The 17827-nt window shown below is 52.2% G+C and overlaps 1 pseudogene; it reads left to right on the forward strand.

Moving 5' to 3' along the window:
• The first annotated feature begins 5958 nt into the window (after positions 1 to 5958).
• LOC147726881 (claudin-4-like) overlaps positions 5959 to 17827 on the forward strand; it is a 136639-nt pseudogene continuing 124770 nt past the window's right edge.

Here is a 17827-nt window from a genome sequence, read left to right on the forward strand (position 1 = left end):
TGGGTAACTTCCATTTTGTAATTTCTTTATTCCTCCAGCAGTCCTCATCCTCCAATGCTCCCTCCTTGGACCATTGGTCTAATTCATCGACAGAGGCAGATTGTTGCATGTCCAGCACTTCTTGCCTGGCATCATGCCAGCGTTCAGCCTGTGATTTAACTGCATACATAGATGTGGTACTTCGCTGCATTGCGGTCTCCAGAGCTATGTAATCCGCAAAGGCATTGCCTGCTCCTATTTTATCGGGCACATGGTGTGCGCTACATTTAATAATTGCCACTTTCTTAGGATAGGTCAAAGCAGTAAGGAGATTATGTACTAATTCCCCATGCACTATTTATGTCCCATGTGAAGTGAGAAAGCCTCTTTCTTTGAAAAGCTGGCCGAAGCTATGTACCACGCCAAAGGCGTATTAGCTATCAGTGTAAATGTTAACAAGCAAATCTGTACTAACCTCCTGTGCTCTTGTCAGTGCTATCAACTCGGCTGCTTGAGCTGACTTCTGTGGGATACAAGCTGTCTCAACTACTTTCTGAAGTGTTGTAATTGCATAAGCAGCAGATGTCTTGCCATCAGGCAACTTCAGGCAGGACCCATCAACCCACAATGCCCCATCAACATTAGAAAGAGGTGTATCTTGTAGGTAAACATGACCTTTTGTTTGTTCTTCAGTAAGGCATATACAGTCATGTAACTCTCGTGACTGAGACTGAGTAGCTGGAAGTGGCAATAATCTAGCAGGATTCATGGTCAAACATCTTTTCAATGTGATATGAGGGACCAAAAGTGTCAATTCATATCCTGTTGAATGGGCACTAGTCATATGCTGTGTTTTCATTTGATTTAGCAAGGCATCGACTGAATGAGGTACTAACACAAACAATCTACGTGACAAGACTATTCCCTCACTCTGACGTATAGACACAGTTGCTGCCGCCACCGCTCGAAAACAACCAGGCAGGGCACAGGCAACTGTATCAAGGACAGCTGAAAAATATGCACAAGGACGTTGTTTATCACCGCATGTCTGTGTTAAAATCGAGAGAGAACAGCGTGGATTAGCGAGCAATGTGGTAGGACGTGTCTCCCGGGAGCTCCTGGCATCCACCACCCACATAAGCGATCACGAGCGGAATCCGGGGCAATCACTACTCACCCTGAGGCTGTGGCGGCCCTGCGGTGCCCAGGGAGCTTTGGATGCCCATCTGCTGAGTTCCGAGCCCACGGCGGTGCCCAACGGTACGCAGACGGAGACGACCCTCGGGTGGGCGCCGCCATTTCTCACAGCCTGCCTAGCCCCTGGGCTGCTGCCCTATCACCGCTGGAGGGGTCGCTGACTCAGAGCATGGACCCCCTTATTGGTACTTGCGGACTGAGGAGCGCCAGCAGCGGACCGCATTGCTTGATCTGCCGCGCATCACCTCCGGCTCTCCCTTTGCCCGAGGTGTTCTGGAGCCACCATTTTGTGTCCCCTGCCTGGCGCCTTAGCGGCCACTTACCCACCCCAGGAGCAGTTGCGGACCTCAGGAGCGGACCCTCTCCCTGGTGCATGCGGCTTGGGGGACACAGGCGGCGGGCTGATCTGCACGGCCTGCTGCGATCGCTATCCAGGCTCCTGCTCTCCTCCTGCCCGAAGTGACCGGGAGCCGCCATTTTACGGCCCTTGCGAGGCAACTCGGCCCTGCCACCTGCTGACAGCTGGCTCCTGTGCTGATCTGAGGGACCTGCGGTGTGGGTCCCTTTCCTCCCTCTATCGTTTGCTGTGATGGTGAGGCTGAGTGGTGCGACTGGAGGCGGTGTCTTCCTGCGGCTAACAGTGGGGGACTCTGCCGGACGGTGTGCCCCAAGACGGACCGGAGGTGGTGAGCGGACTACAGATGGAGGCCTGCTACAGCACGCACTTGGAGAGGTGAGGAGTGGGGGGTGGTGGTGGGGGCCGGGGGTACTTTTTCAGCGCGGGGGCTCCTGCGAGGCCTTGTACTCCGGCCTGGTGTGCCGAGCCCTTCCGTAGTGCGGGTTTCCCACCCCCTCACCAAGTTGATTGGTGCTCCCTCTCTGCATCGTCCGGGGCCTTGAGGAGCACTGACTGGTGAGCACAGCTGGTGTCCCTGAACTATTTCTAGGCCCACGACGAGAGGCCCTATAGCTGGTCCTTGGGCTTGGAGATTTGGACGGCGACCGTAGCTGGGTATAGCGGGGGCTCCCCTCTCCCCCCTGTGACTGCACCGCGAGCTTCCCCTGGCCGGGGGACCCTCTACCTGCCCCACGCTACTGGTCGGACGCCGCAGGCGCCTGGACCGCCGCCTGGTGCACCTTGGAAAGCGGCTCAGGAGTTGAGCCCTCGCTGCGGTCCCCCTGTGGTGGTTCGTGTCTGGGCCACCTGGGGCTTTGTGTGGGGGTATCCTGGGACGGCCGCCGAGAAGTCTGTGTCCCGCGGCATGCTTATTGTCTGCAATAGCTCTTACCTGGGCCCTTATCGACTTGGGGGACTGGTGGGGCTCATCCGACGCTGACCATGATGCGCTCCAAGGGGGGCAAGGCTGACCCGCCGGTGCCCCCAGAGACAACTCAGTGGTGGCGATGTGGGGCAAGTCGGGAGCGTCGGCGCCGGCAGTGGAAGCACCGCGGCCATCGGGGGACGCGGCCCCTGTAACGCAGGCCTTCATGACATCTTTCATGTCGGACCTGAAGATGGAGATCGGCTCCCTCCGCTCGGAGGTCCACACTTGTGTGCGGGAGCTGCGCCGTGAGGTCACTGATCTTGGGGACCGCGTAGACAGCCTGGAGAAGACTGATGATACCCGCACCGAGGACCAGGAGCTCTTGTGGCAGCGCCTGGCAACGCTGGAGGAACAGCATATAGAGCTGCAGGTCAAGCAAGAGGACCTGAAGAACAGGAGCTGCCGGAACAATCTCCGTATTCGCGGCGTACCGCTCGGAGAAGAAGGGAAGGACATCATGACTTTTGTTGCGCAGCTACTACACGAGGTTTGGGTGATAGCGATGCCTCACCGCCGACCCTGGACCACGCCCACCGGGTCCCCGCTCCTCCAGAGCGCCCCTGCTTCTCCCAGATATCCTGACGAGGATCCACTTCTTCACGGAAAAGGAGGCTATACTGCGGGCCGCCTGAGGCAAGCCGGACCTTACCTACAGGGGTAATAAGATCCAAATATTTCAAGACCTAGCGCCCCACACTCTTCAGCGACGGAGAGCGTTCAGACCGGTAACTGCCAAACTGCGCGACTTGGGCATTGCCTACCAGTGGGGTCACCCCTTTGCCCTTATCTTTCAGTGGGAGACAAAACGGAGAGTCATTCGGAAATTCGCGGAGGCGGCGCAGCTTCTGCAGCTCCCGACGTCACCTCCGGTGAGCCCAGTGCGCCATAGCAGGCAGGAGCGTATCCCCGCGAAACCGTCCTGGACCATGGTCCAGCGCCATCGCCGCTCGCCCAGACTGGAAGAGCAATCAGTGTCCCAGACCAAGCAGGACATCATCGCCCACATCAAGTCCCTGGAGGGAGACCGAGGGGATGTTGCCTCTCCTTCGTCGACCCTTTGAGGCTGCAGAGGGCTGCTCGGGTCGGCTCATGCTTTGCTGCCTCGGGGGTGAGGGTTTTCCCCTCCCCCTCTTTCCCTTGGTGAGCCGTGGCGGATGGCTGCCCTACCTGACTTTGCACCCCGGATCCTGTCTTCAGCGTGGGTGACGCTGGGGCTCCTCCCCACGACGTCCCGAGACAGGCTACGCCCCTGTTATCTGGTGATCCCTGAGGGAGTTACATCCCTGGGCACTTCCGAACCCTCGGGTGTAGAATGCCCGTTGGCGGGATTGACTGGACCTGGCCCAGTTGGCCATTGTTAAAACATTTCATCACGTTTTGTCTTCCTCTTCCTCCTGGCCTTCCTCATCTTCCTTCTTTCCTCTTTTCTTCTATCACCTTTGTGTGGGGTGGGGGACGGCGGCAAGGGGCTTGCGTGGCGCTGGCATAGGGTGCAGATGCTGTTGGACGGCTGTGGGAGGGAAGCTGAGCAGCGCAAGCGATCTTCCTCAGGTCCTCAATATGGCTGCCCATTACCTAGCCCCCTAAAAGTCCTGACGCTTAACGTCAAGGGCCTTAACTCCCCCAATAAGAGGCGACAGACCTGGCGCTACCTCCTGCAGCAGAACCCTGACATCATATTCCTCCAGGAGACCCATCTTTTGCAGGCTGACGTTGGGCGCATGGCGCACCCCAGGTACCCTCTCCAATTTTGGGCTGCAGCAAACACTACGACAGCAGGTGTGGCGATTCTCTGTAGGCAGGGCATCAGGCGGGGGGACACCAAGCCCTTCAGGAGTGACGATGGACGATTTCTCAAGGTGAGCGTGGGCGTTGGATGACGCACCTTCACCTTATGCAATGTGTACCCTCCCAATCAGTCGCAGGATCGGTATCTGTGCACGCTTCTCAGCACCCACGTTCCGCGGGGGGATCCCTTCCTGATCCTGGGGGGAGACTTTAACCTAGTCTTGGACCCGGATGCGGACCGCAGCGCCGCTCCGGCGTTCGGCTCCAGGGCTATGTCTTCGATGCTGCGCTCCCGGATTGCGGACCTGGAACTCTACGATGTATGGCGCTACTGCTCCCCGGGGCTGACTGACTATTCATTTTACTCCCATGCCCACCGCTCGTATTCCCGTGTCAATTATTTGTTCATCTCTCATGCCCTGCTGAAAGATGTCCTGGGTTCTTCCATCTCTGCCATCTCCCTATCGGACCATGCGCATGTCGACCTGCTGCTGCAGGACCCCGCCGCCCACCCAGCCCGAGAGGTGCGATGGCGTCTACCGTCGAGCGTCCTGAGGGATGCTGATGATGTGGATAGCATCAAGGAGGCCATAGATTCTTACTTGGCTAGCAACGACTTCCCGGAGACGCCCTTCACTGTTGTATGGGATGCCTTTAAGGCGACCATTCGGGGGCATATCACCACTCTTTCGATTGCACGGGCTCGGCGGCCCGGACCCTCGAGGATGCACTAGAAAGAGATATTAAGCAAGAAGAGCAGCAGGATCACAAGACCACCTGTGCAGTGTCTAGACGGCGATTGGCCAATCTCAGGGGACAGAACCGACTCTTGCGTACTAATAAGGCAGAATCTTCCCTGTTGGCTCTGAAACAGGAATACTTTGAAGGCGGAGACAAAGTAGGCAGTTTGCTGGCAAAACGGTTGAGGGCGCGGGCGGCCAGGGCCCACATCGGGCATGTCCAGCTCCCTGATGGGTCGCACGCAGTTTCGGAGAAAGCTAAATGTGAGGCTTTCCGAGCCTACTATACCGCGCTATATCAAGAGGAGGCGCCGGACCCAGGAGCTGCGGCGGAGGTCTTGCAAGCCTATACGGGGACGACGCTCCATCCGTATCATGCGACGGCCTTGGAGACTCAGATCACCCAGAAAGAGATAGCGGGCTCCATCCAGGATCTCCCCTTGGGGAAGACTCCGGGGCCGGACGGTCTTCCCTTATCTTTTTACCGAATGTTCCAAGCACAGCTCGGACCTCATCTCCTGCGACTGTTTAACTCATTTACTGACATAGCGGGCCCGTCTCGAGACATGGGACTGGCAGAGATTGCACTGATTCTCAAGCCCAGCAAGGATCCGACGCAGTGCGCCTCGTACCTCCCCATAGCCTTGCTGCACACCGACTTTAAGATTTACACCAAGATTCTGGCGAAACGTTTGGATCCGCACATGCCGGGTCTTGTAGATCCGGACCAGGTTGGCTTTATTCACAACCGCCAGGGCGCGGATAATGTTCGCAAAGTGGCCCACCTGGTGGGGAAGGCGCACCACTGGAACATCCCAGCCTGCCTCCTCTCGCTGGATGCCTAGAAGGCCTTTGATCGGGTGAGCTGGACCTTCTTGCGGGCGATCCTTGGCAGGATTGGCTTGGGTCCGGCCATGATCACTAGGATCATGACGCCATACTTGGCGCCGCAGGCCCGGGTTCGGGTAAATGGGCAGCTTTCTGCACCGTTCAACATCTGTAGAGGCACTCGGCAGGGCTGTCCCCTATCACCCTTGCTCTTCGCCCTAGTGGTGGAACCGTTAGCAGCAATGCTCCGTCGGGCGCCTGACATTCATGGCATCCGCATGGGGGGCAGTGAGAACAAAGTGGCGCTTTTCGCTGATGATCTCCTCCTCACTCTCACCCGCCCGGATGAGTCTCTGCCGGTGCTCTGATCCGCACTGGTCCTTTTTGAGAGGGCTTCGGGTTTTAAAATTAACCACAGCAAGTCCTGGGTCCTCAATCTAACCATTCCTGAGATGGACATCCCCCGCCTCAAGCAGCTTGCACCGTCTCAATGGGCCACTCAGAGCATTCGCTATCTCGGATTGGAGCTAACCCCTTCCCTGGACACATGGTCGCAAGTCAACTGGCGAGAGTGTAGGCGAGCAGTCCTGGAGGAGCTACGGCGGTGGAAGCCCCTGGTGCTGACATGGTTGGGTAGGCTCAACGCCGTTAAAATGTCAATCCTTCCTAAGATCCTCTACATATTCCAACGCCCATTCCGCTTAGCAACTTCCGCGATCTTCAGTGCGCCCTCACAGCCTTCATTCTCCCAGAAATTGCTGATGGCTCCGTGGGATAGGGGGGACCTGGCTTGCCCCGATCTACTGGATTACTACTGGGCCTCACACCTCCGATTCGTGGTGGAGTGGGGGGTGACAGAGTGAGAAGGCGTGGCATCACATGGACCGAGCTGTGATGGGGCGCACCATCTGGGACCTCGCCTGGCATCAACGGGGGGCACGCCCTAAGAGTGCGTATTTGGCGGTCCCCACGAAGACGGTGCTCGGCATCTGGGACGCGGTAGCGGTACGCAGAGGCCTGACTACTTTCCCCTCGCCGCACACCCCAATTGCAGGCAATCCGTCTTTCTCGCCGGCATATCGTACATGAACCTTCGCTGAGTGGATGCAGGGGGACTGCAAGGTGGTCACGGACTTATTCGAGGGGGGCAAAATGAAGTCCTTCACCCAATGTAGAGAGGAGTTCCGTGTTCCGGCGACGGCACAACTGCAGTACACCCAGCTGCGGCACTTGGTGACTGCAGACAACGTGTACCAGGCGGCCACGTGCGCCTTTACCCCCTTTGAGCGGCTGGCCCGACATCCCATTGAATCCAAGGGGGCTGGTGTCGCGTATTTATCAGATTCTCCAACACCCGCAGGCGCCGCCTTCTCATCCCTACCATGACAAATGGCAGGCGCTGTCAGATTCGGACATTACCCCTGCGCAATGGCATAGGCTCTGGCGGGACATCTCCAAAATTTCTCGTAGCATCCCGCAACAGGAAACCGCCTATAAATTAATGACCCAATGGTATTACACCCCGCAGCGTCTCCATCAGATGTTTCCTGCCTCCTCTCCGCTCTGCTGGCGGTGTCGATCCGCAACGGGGGACCTCATACATATATGGTGGGCATGCCTGATGCTTACTCTCTACTGGAAAGAGGTCCTTAGCCACATCAGGGGGGTGCTGGGGTTCCCTCTGCCTGAACTTGCTACCACTATCCTGCTGGGAGTTCGCCCTGCTGCTCTAAAGGCCCTTACTAGGAGTGATTGGATCCTGGCGCTTCAAATGCTGGGTGCTGCCAAGCAGCTCATAGCTTTATACTGGAAGAAGCCTGAAGCCCCGCCAATAGCAGCCTGGTTTGTACGCCTCTGGCATGTCCTCACGAGGGAGCTCTTCACAGCTCGCCTGCAGGAGCGTGACACCTGCTTTCGAGCTGTGTGACAGGCCTTAATCAAATATCTTTACGCAGTTGAGCGGGCGCGCTACGTACCTGTCAAACTCAGAGCGCTGCGATTGTTTGAGGATGCCCTTATTCCCCCTGCTCCAAACAGATTACTGCCAGGACTGATCTCCTAGGATACATCCTGCCAATGTCGTCAGCGAGCGGGAGCTCTGACCCCCCCCCCATCTCCGCGCGCTGTCTTTGCTCTTGCTCTCTTTCTTCTCCTCCTTTTTCCTACTTTTCCTTTCCGGGCTATTCTTTCTCTTGTCCTTATTGTTTGCCTCTTGGGACTTGTCGCCCTGTTTTGCTGGTTGTTTCATGCGGTAGTACAGAGCGACACACTGGGTCCCTTTCCTTCACAGGTCTATCTAACGTTGTGTTCTGCCATTTGATCGCGGCCGGCCCCTTTGGGGTTGTAGGCGCAACGCTGTGTATAACTTTTTTCCTTTGTGGACTTTAATATGCTCTCTCTCTACGCGGCCGGCCTTGAATAGGGTTGTAGGCTTACCGCTGTGTATCTGACCCCCCTGTGGAGTGTAACCCTTTCCCTTTGCTGAAAATAAAAACAGAGTTTAAAGAAAATCGAGAGAGCACAACCTTCCTTCTTGTGTACATAGAGTGTGTCAGGAGTTCCTAATACTGGTGCAGAACAAAGAGCTTGACGTAGCTGTTGAAAGGCAGTCTGGCATTCAGTAGTTCATGGAAGAGGCATCGGAGTGTCTTTAGTCTAAAGGGCCATCAAGGGTTTAATAATATTTGAAAAGCTAGGGATTCACTGCCTACAAAGGAAGTAAGGCCAATCAATGCACGGACGTCCTTCTGAGTATGGAGCACAGGAGTGTCTAAAATGGTCTGAATGCGATCTGGTGTATCTTAGGGGGTATGAAAGTTTTTAACATAGTCACAATAGCTTTGGGAAGATCTAATATCTCCGGTTATTGTTTCTGAGCAGGTTCCCTAGCCGCATCTATTTCTTCTAAATGCACCCAAGTATCACCATATGCTACGTTATCATCTATTTTCGGGGCAAAATAAGTCCAAAAAACATGTTACTATCTGGCAGGGTCATAGTGCCGGGGCTAATGCCTCCTTCCACTTCTTCATAGAATGCGGCAGGATTTTTCCACGGATCGGGCAAAGCAGCTTTAAGAGCCATAACGTCTGCTCTACTCCAAGGAGTATAAACCCAATTATAGACAAAACATCCCTTTGCATCATCTGAATCTTTATCGGCACTTGTTCCTGCACCCTTCCAAGGAACATACAAAGGCGCAGCTTCACGCATCGGTCTCACAGCAACTACAGTATCACTAGGGTCATTGTCTTTCCCGGAAACTTCTTATTTTGGCACTGCAGTCTGAACTGTTTGCGCAGTTTTAACTTTACTAACTGATTTTTGCTCCGTTTTTAAACGCAGTGTATCATGTCTTAATTTAACTACCCACCTAATTAGATCAGGTATATTTGACAAAAGGAAAGTTCCATCATTTAATTGTTTATAATCAGAATTAATATCGTTGGGCTCTAAGTTTTTAGAAACGCTTCTAAAACCAAGTATTACTTCCCAGGTAAACTTCTCTGCAAAATATAACTGCTCTAAATCTTTCGAATGCTGTACCATTGTTACAAAATCTGCAGCAGAAGTAGTCCCTCAAACTTCTTTGTGAGCAGTGGATTTAATATTGTCTTTTCGTCAACAGTCAACAGCCGCTCATCTTGCTTATCTAGGTCTGTATTGTCTGAAGAAAGATGTTCTTCATGGGAAAGGTCATCCTCATGGGCAGAGGGAAACTTATAGAGGGCGGAGGTCGATCTAACAAAATGTAATCATTCTGAGGTTTATTAAGTATGGGATAAATGGGGCACCTAATAGGGTACTGTCCAGTTACCGCTAATCGACTCTCCCATTCCTCTTTTTCTTTGATTGCTTTCATCTCTTTATTTTTTAATTCCAATGCTTTTTGATATATCGTTTTTCGCGGTTATTTTTCTGCTATAGCTTCTTCTTTCCTCACTCTCTCTTGCACTTCTTTCTCCCACATACGTACACAATTAAACTTATCTTGTGGACTTTTTTCTTGAATAAACACTGCTCTAAATATTGAATCTTTATAAAGTCAAATGACCCATTCATAGGCCATCATCTTAGGTGTCCCCTCTGGGGGAGCCGGCTGACTTCTGTCTGAATCCATTTTGGTACCTCCAAGACAGCAACACAGCCTACGGATTGTGCTGAAAACAGTCATGCTACGAAGTTTTTGTAAAGTATTACTTTTCCAAAATACTCAAAAGTAGAGCAAAATCTCCACATTACCTTCCTTTATCTTTTGCAAAAAATAAATCAAACAAACAAAACCCAGAATCTTGGCCAAGCAAATCAAGAGTGCTGCTGCAGCGACCTTACCAAACGAGAGTCTGCAACTTCCAACTGCGAAACTCTTGGTTGACCTAATGGTCACTGCAAAAATAACGCCAAAGGATACCTCAGTCGGGAATTTGAATTTGAATTTAAAAGAAATTATATAGCGCGCGTATACCCAGCAGTTTCATGGCGCTAGAGGATGCTTAGCCCAGAGGCTTGGAGAAGAAAGATTACTGAGATGAGAATGCTTGTGAAAAAAGGAAGGTCTTAAGGGCCCTGCGGAATTCCAAATAGGAAGGGACAGATCTAATGTGCAGGGGGAGAGAGTTCCAAAAGGTCGGGCTAGAACAGCAAATTTCAGACCCCCTGATCTACTGTTCTTAAATCGGGGTACATAAAGAAAGAACTTAGCGGAGGAGCGGAGTTCTCTATTGGGACAGTAAACCTTGATAGCAGATGAAATGAGCGCTGGAGCAGACCCCGCAATGGCCTGGAAGGTAGTGCAGCCCAACTTGAAGAGGGCCCGTTCTTTGATTGCCAACCAATGTAATTATTTAAGTAGGTGAGTTGTATGGTGGAATCTGGGCAGCCCATAAATCAGGCGGGCAGCCTGATTTTGGACTAGCTGAAGGCGACGAAGGGCATATGCGGGGGCGCCGTTATACACTATGTTCCCGTAGTCCAGCCGAGATAGGACCATTGCCATTAGGATCAGTTTTAAAGCAGGGAGAGAAAAGAACCAGGAGATTTTCCTTATAGTACGGAGCGCAAAGAAACAGGAGGAGACTACTGAGCTGATCTGGGAATGGGGAGTGAGGTGTTGATTAAGTGTAATGCCAAGTGTTTTAACTGAGGATGAGGGTAGGGGGGGAGTGCCCAGGGAAAGAGGCCAGAAGTTGGGGGACCGGGGACTGGGAGTGCTACCAGTGACGACAAGTTCAGTCTTGTCCGGATTTAATTTAAGATGATTGCAGTTCATCCAGCCTCTAATGAACAGCATGACCAATTGAAAGTTGTGAATGTTGGCAGGGGAATGAGAAAGATGAAAGATAAGTTGGAGGCCGTCAGCGTAGTTGTACACGATGACCTCCATCTGCTGTAGTGCAAGGATGAGTGAAAAAATGTAAAGGTTAAATAATAAGGGAGAAAGAGAGGACCCCTGAGGAACACCACACTGGACCGGGCGAGGGGGGGGCAGAGAATTCGGCGAGATGGACAGCCTGGGTACGATCTTTTAAAAAGAAGTTGATCTAGGTCATAGCTGGGCCCCCGATTCCCGCCGCCTTGACATGGGTGAGAAGGATGGAATGATCAACCGTGTCAAAGGCGGCGGAAAGATCTAAGAGGACGAGGGCCTGGGGGTGTTGGTGTCTAGCCCCTCTCTTAGTTCGTCCATCACGGAGATGACAACCTTCTCGGTAGAATGCCAGGGTCGAAAGCCTGCCTGACGGGGAGCAAGGCCCCCACTCTCTTCCACGAAGGCACCGAGAACCTGGGTGACATGGGCCTCAAGGACTTTGGCCAAAAAGGGGAGAAGGGAAATGGGGCGGTAGTTTAATGGAGAGACGGGATCGGCCCCAGGTTTTTTAAAAATAGGAATGATGGTGGCCGCTTTGTAGGGAACCGGTACAACGCCCTGTTCAAGGGAGTCGTTCAGAAGGGTAAGAGGGGGGAGATGACAATCGGTCGGGACTGGCCACCACCTAGAGGGTCAAATAGAGCAAACTGGAAAATCACTTTGGCTGCAAAGACAACGGTCTCCTCATGCAGGACGTCTCCACAGCAAAATTCCACTCTTCTGTCAAGACCACTCCTTTGGACGGCAGCGTCTCCGATGAGGCCCCACTAGTCGGGGACCAAACTGTGGAAATGTGCCTTTTAATGAGCACACCAGTGCAGGGGTCACCCTTCTCTGTCCACGGGTCCGTAGACAACAAAATAGAGATTGGCACTGAAGCTGGAATTCAAATAACAAGTTTATTAATCACTCATGAGTGGGACCATGTCCATACAACATCCTCAAGTGTTCCAGGAGGTAGTACATTAAAAACACAGGCCATGGTGCTTATATACAGAGGTTGTTGCAAAGTAAGCATGTAGATACAAATGGAAGGTACAAGCATACACAAGAATAACTACAGCAAATAGTCGACAATTACATCTTAGACCAGGTGCATTTCAGCAGCTACAGGCCTTTGCTAAGCACATACATTGCTTTGGCCCAGTACAGAAGGAGTTAGCTAAAGTTGATGACACAAGCGGAATAGAAAGGCAAGCAACAGTGAAGACAGAATAATTACATAGCTAACAAAATGAATGCAACAAACAAGATGGCTTCAGCCTATTCTAACAGAAATTATTTTCTATTTGCACACACGAGTCTAGAGAAAAGGATGAGGGGAGATGCCGTCCCCAGTAAAAGGACCAGTGGGTCAGGTGTTGCCTGTTCTGAGGTCAGAGCACCCCACGTCTGACCGTAGCAAGGCCAATTCTGGCCTGGGAGGTCTTCATGCTCTGTCAAGTGGACAGGAGGCTGGCGACCTACCCCAGGCAGACTCTCTTACAAGTGTGTTTCCCTTGGGAGGGGTTGGTGTACTCCCCCGGAAGTATTGGGTTGCCAGGCACAGGTCCAGCCTAAGGGTTCAGAACCTGGGGTGGAGGACCAGGTTCGGGTGTCCACACTGACCTGGAGGAAGGGGTGACTGCTAACAGAGCCCCAATCAAGGTATCTTCTGGGCGTACCACTCCAGGATGGAGGGTGCAGTGCCCCAGGGAGGAAGACAGGGTGTGGGAGAGCCCACCCCAGTCTCTTGTCCAGCCGCAGGGTACAGGCTCTAGGCTGGTGGGCCAGTATTTGGATGCCACACCTGACTTGGCAGGAGGGAGAGTGGAGAAACTGTGCCAGGCACCTGGGGTTACTGCCCCCTCCTTTCTGATGCCACAGTGGTGCGAGAGGCCTGAAAGGCATGAGGCCTGGCTCTCAGTACTGACAGCTGTCAGTGGCCACTGTGGCTGGCATGTCCCTAGGAGGGGCACCCGGGGGTGGACTGGGGCTTACCACTGTTTTGGCCATGTGGGTACTGTCTACCTGTTGGGATACATCTGTGAGCAAAGTAAGTTTAGGTGCTGCACAGATGGGGTCCCCAGGTGAGGATAAGGGTCCCCCATGGGTTAGCCCAGTGGTACCTGAGAGCATGGATAGAGGGATTCAACTAGGTTGAGGAAGGCATAGAACTGGAAAAGACATCTGCTGTTGCGGGCCAGGCTCCATGTTCAATCACCCCAAGCAGGGGTGCCCATTGAGGTATTGATTGGTCTACCTTGGCTAGAAGGGGTTTGTGTTGCAAATGGCCCTTTTTGCAGGGTTATCTCCAATCTTTTAGCTTCCTCCTCCTATTTTTTCCTAACCTGTGTTTGTTGGCTATAGGACCCTGGGCACTTTACCACTGCTGATCAGTGCTAAAGTGCATATGTAAATGTAAATGTATAGGCATTTATATAGCGCACTACTTACCCGTAGGGTCCCAAGGCGCTTCGACCGCTGCGAAACCCTTCCTGGCTTCCCTGAGAGATGGTCCCTTAATGGGTATCTCCAGGGTGAGACCAGGCATCCCCGGCGGTCTGGTGGGGCGTTAGTGAAGATGAGGCAAGCTAATGCCCAGAGTTGCCGAGTGTGATCGCTGATCAGAGTGGGCACCGAGGCGAGAGAATTATCGAGTCCGCTGACCCTGGTCCAGAAACCTGCCGCGCCGGGAATCGAACCCTGGCCCCGGGCCGTCCTCTGCTCTCGGGTCTGCCGCCTCTAACCAGTGAGCCACACTACTTCACTCTCTGTGTAAATTGTTATTGTGATTGGTTATCCATTATTGGCATATTCTTTTTTCCAGTAGGTCCCTTGTAAAGTGCACTGAGTGTGCCAGGGTTGGTAAATCAAATGCTACTAGTGGGCCTGCAGCACGGATTTGCCACCCACATAAGTAGTCCTGCAAAGATGTCTCAGGCCTGCCACCGCAGTGCATGTGCACAGTTTGTTAACTGTCATGCTGACTTGGCAAGTGCACCCACTTGCCAGGCCTTACTCTTCCCTTTTCTTACACATAGGACACCCTTATGGTAGCCCCCAGGTATCCCCCTGGGCAAGGTGCAGTGTATGTGAAAGATAGGACATGTACTGGTGTGTGTAACATGTCCTGATAGTGAAATACTGCCAATTTCATGTTTTACTATTGAAAGGCTATCTTACCCATAGGACAGAATGGGAAATGCTTTGTAACATTTTACAAGTATACCTTCTCATTGGGATAGGATAGAAAAATTTAGTTTAGTACCCCCCCCTCCCCCGAGCTCAGAATTTAATAACACATCTTTTAGTAGTAGTGGTGTTTCTGGCAGAGGGAGAGCTGGTGTTTCAGATTCTCTCCTTTAAATCAACTAACATTGGCGTCCACTGGGATCCAGATCCTCAGCATGGTATTGGCCCTGATTGGTTGGATCGACACAATCATCACCTGCGCTCTGCCCATGTGGAGAGTGACAGCCTTCATCGGCAACAGCATTGTGGTGGCGCGCAGAACATATGGGAGGGCCTGTGGATGAACTGCATCGTGCAGAGCACCGGCCAGATGCAGTGCAAGATCTACGACTCCTTGCTGGCCTTGCCAAAGGACCTGCAGGCGGCGCGTGCCCTCAGTGTCATCTCAATTCTCGTTGCCATCTTGGCCCTGCTTGCCATCATCATTGGCGCAAAGTGCACCAAATGTGTGGAGGAAGAGAATACAAAGGCCAAGATCTGCGTCGTGTCTGGCATCATCTTCATCATTTCTGGCGTCCTGATGCTCATCCCGGTCTGCTGGTCAGCCAACTCGGTCATTCGTGACTTCTACAACCCATTGGTGGTCGAAGCCCAGAAGCCGTAGCTGGGGGCTTCCTTGTATATCGGCTGGGCCTGTGCAGCCTTGTTACTGCTCAGGGTGGCCTGTTGTGCTGCTCCTGCCCCAAAAAAGAAGAGGAATTTTATGCCCGGTACACCGCTGCGCCCTCCCAGGCCAGGAGTAAGTACTCTAGCAAGAACTACGTGTAGGGCATGACTGCACTGCAACTATAAACGCTGTGCATTTTGCTCCTTGACAGCCTTCATGCTGTGCCTCTGTCTAAGAAAGGGAAACTAGGCTTAAAGTTACTACTTTGCCTTGAACAGTAACTGTTTTGTTGGTTATAAACTGTGAATGCCCTGCCCTTGCACTAACTTTTTATATCCTAGTTTCATTCTCTTTGGAAACAAATCAATAAAATTCTTTTTAGCTGAAAAAAAACCCCCAAAAAACACATCTTTTAGTAAAGATGGCTTTTAAATTGTGTGTTTGAAAATACCACTTTTAGAAGGATGATATTATCTTGTTCAACCTTCCTGTGAGCCTCTGCCAGTTTGTGGATTGACTGTCTGGCTTTAGAGTGACAGGGGCTAGGGAGAAGCCGTGGCTTCAGGAGTGTGGATGAGTCACCACTAGGCTGAATAGGGCTGATCTGCATTTGGAGTGGTGGGAGGAGTAGCACCTGTACCTGAATAGGGCTGTGCCTGCCTTCCATAATGCTGGTTCGGCCCCCCTGTGTTGTGCCCACACTAAAAAAAGGATGTTGTTGTGCACTGGCAGGGTGCCACAAGAACTGGTTTGAACTGGGCTCAGAGACCCTTGCACAAAGAGAACAAAGACATTTTAGGGTATAAGTATTAGATCTAAAACCCCTGAACTTTGGATCATTCCTGGAGTTCAAGAGGATCCTTTGACGAGAAGAAGAGCTGAAGAGACTAAGGAGAAGTACTGCCCTTGCTGTGTGTCTGGGGTTGGCCTGCAGTTGCTGTTTCTGTCAAGGAAAGAAGGACTTTGCTGTGTGCTGTGTCCCCTGCTTGAAGGAGGTCTCCAAGGGCATGAAATGAGCTGGCCTCCTGCTCAGAAGTCTCAGGGACACAAATTCTTCACCCCCAGCTCCCCTGAACTCTGCTGTTGTGAGTTCTGACCTGCCTTGAGGTGCTTGTGTCAGTTTTGGGCCTCTGGAGGTTGTTGCTACTGTTTGGGAGCTGGAAGAGAGAAGAAAGTCAAAGAACTACAGAAACCGACACATCGGTCTTCTTGCTGCTGATTTTCCGATGCATCTTCATGGCGCGAGAAGAATTTCCACGCATCTCTGCGCCACTGCAAAAACCGTTGCAGTGTCTGTCATCGCTTCAAGAATCGATTCATCGAGGGATCGTGGCTGAAGAGGACCGCCGCAGCACCGTGCAATGCCGCCGCATTGATTGCCAATGCATCCCTAAGATTCAAGCATCATGCTTGTGACCATGCTTCCCCAACGCTTCACCTGCGGACCGGAACGGGCACAAAGAATCAACGCATCAATCCCCCTACAGACCAGAACCGATGCAACCCTTCCTATGCATACAGTGGGACTGTCGCATCGCCTCCTCAGGGTCTCAGGAGTGTTGCATCCCTTTGTTTTCCGACGCTGTGGCTGTTTGGCTTGGCGAACTGTGACGCAAACACAGGTACTTTGGTAAAAAGTCACGCATCTATAGTTTTCTGTGGTACAAGTTTTTGAAACCTTTTGAAAGTCATATTTTTAACTGTGTATGTTGGATTTTTGTCGTTGTGGTTTTGTGAATTTTAGATAAACATATTTTATTTTTCTAAATTGGTGTGGTGTCCATTGGTGGTATTTTCACTGTGTTACTGTGAGTGTTGGTAGAAATACTTTACAAATTGCCTTTGAGATAAGCCTGTCTGCTTGTGCCAAGCTACCGAGGGGGTGAGCAGGAGTTATCTAGAGTGTGTATCCCCCTTACCATGACTAGAAGCAAGGGTCCTATTTGGACAAAGGTATCTACCTCTGCCAACTAGAGACCCCCATTTCTAACAGTCGCCCAGACATCCTCTACACTATAAATAGGATTACGGGCCCACTGCGCAGTCTGATTAGCAATTACTTGTTTCTCATCATCTCCCACATCAGATCGCACTAACGGTCCCATACGCTCCTTAAATTTTGTCCAGACCCATATCCTCAAATCCATGTACCGGTGTCCCACTACTTACTAATGTTGGAGGATGAAAAACCATAATAGAAGAAGTAATAGGCACTAACGTCGCTGATGGTTGTGTTGCAGGAGAAAGAGCTGGCAAAAGGGACCATGAAACAATATGTGTGGCAGGGGTACTAACAGTCACAGTCGCCACAGACTGCAAAGACACAGAAGAAAGAGGAAGAGGAGGAGCCGAAGCCACAGCCGTTGAAATGGCAGTAGTAGATACAGGGACAGAGACAGTCGATGCAGCTATACAGGCGGCTGTGAGGGCACCGAAACAGTGTTATGTTATGTTATGTTATGTTATGTTAGTATGAATTTGTAGAGCGCACGTTCACCCTGGGGTTTCTTGGCGCTGTGTACCGCCGGGGAACCCGTCCTGGCTTTCCCTGTGAGATGGTCCCTATTGGGCATCCCCAAGGTGAAACCAGGCATCCCCGGCAGCGAGGGGGCCGTTGTGGAGATTAAGCAAGCTATTGCCCAGAGTTGCAGTGTGGGACCCATGGTTAGAGAGGCACCGAGGCGAGATTTATCGAGCCCGCTGACATTCGTTCCGTACCCTGCCACGTCGGGAATTGAACCCTGGCTCCGGGCCGACCTCT

Source organism: Lissotriton vulgaris, chromosome 3_1 (genome assembly GCF_964263255.1).
Source record: "Lissotriton vulgaris chromosome 3_1, aLisVul1.2, whole genome shotgun sequence".
In the NCBI taxonomy this organism is placed as follows: domain Eukaryota; kingdom Metazoa; phylum Chordata; class Amphibia; order Caudata; family Salamandridae; genus Lissotriton; species Lissotriton vulgaris.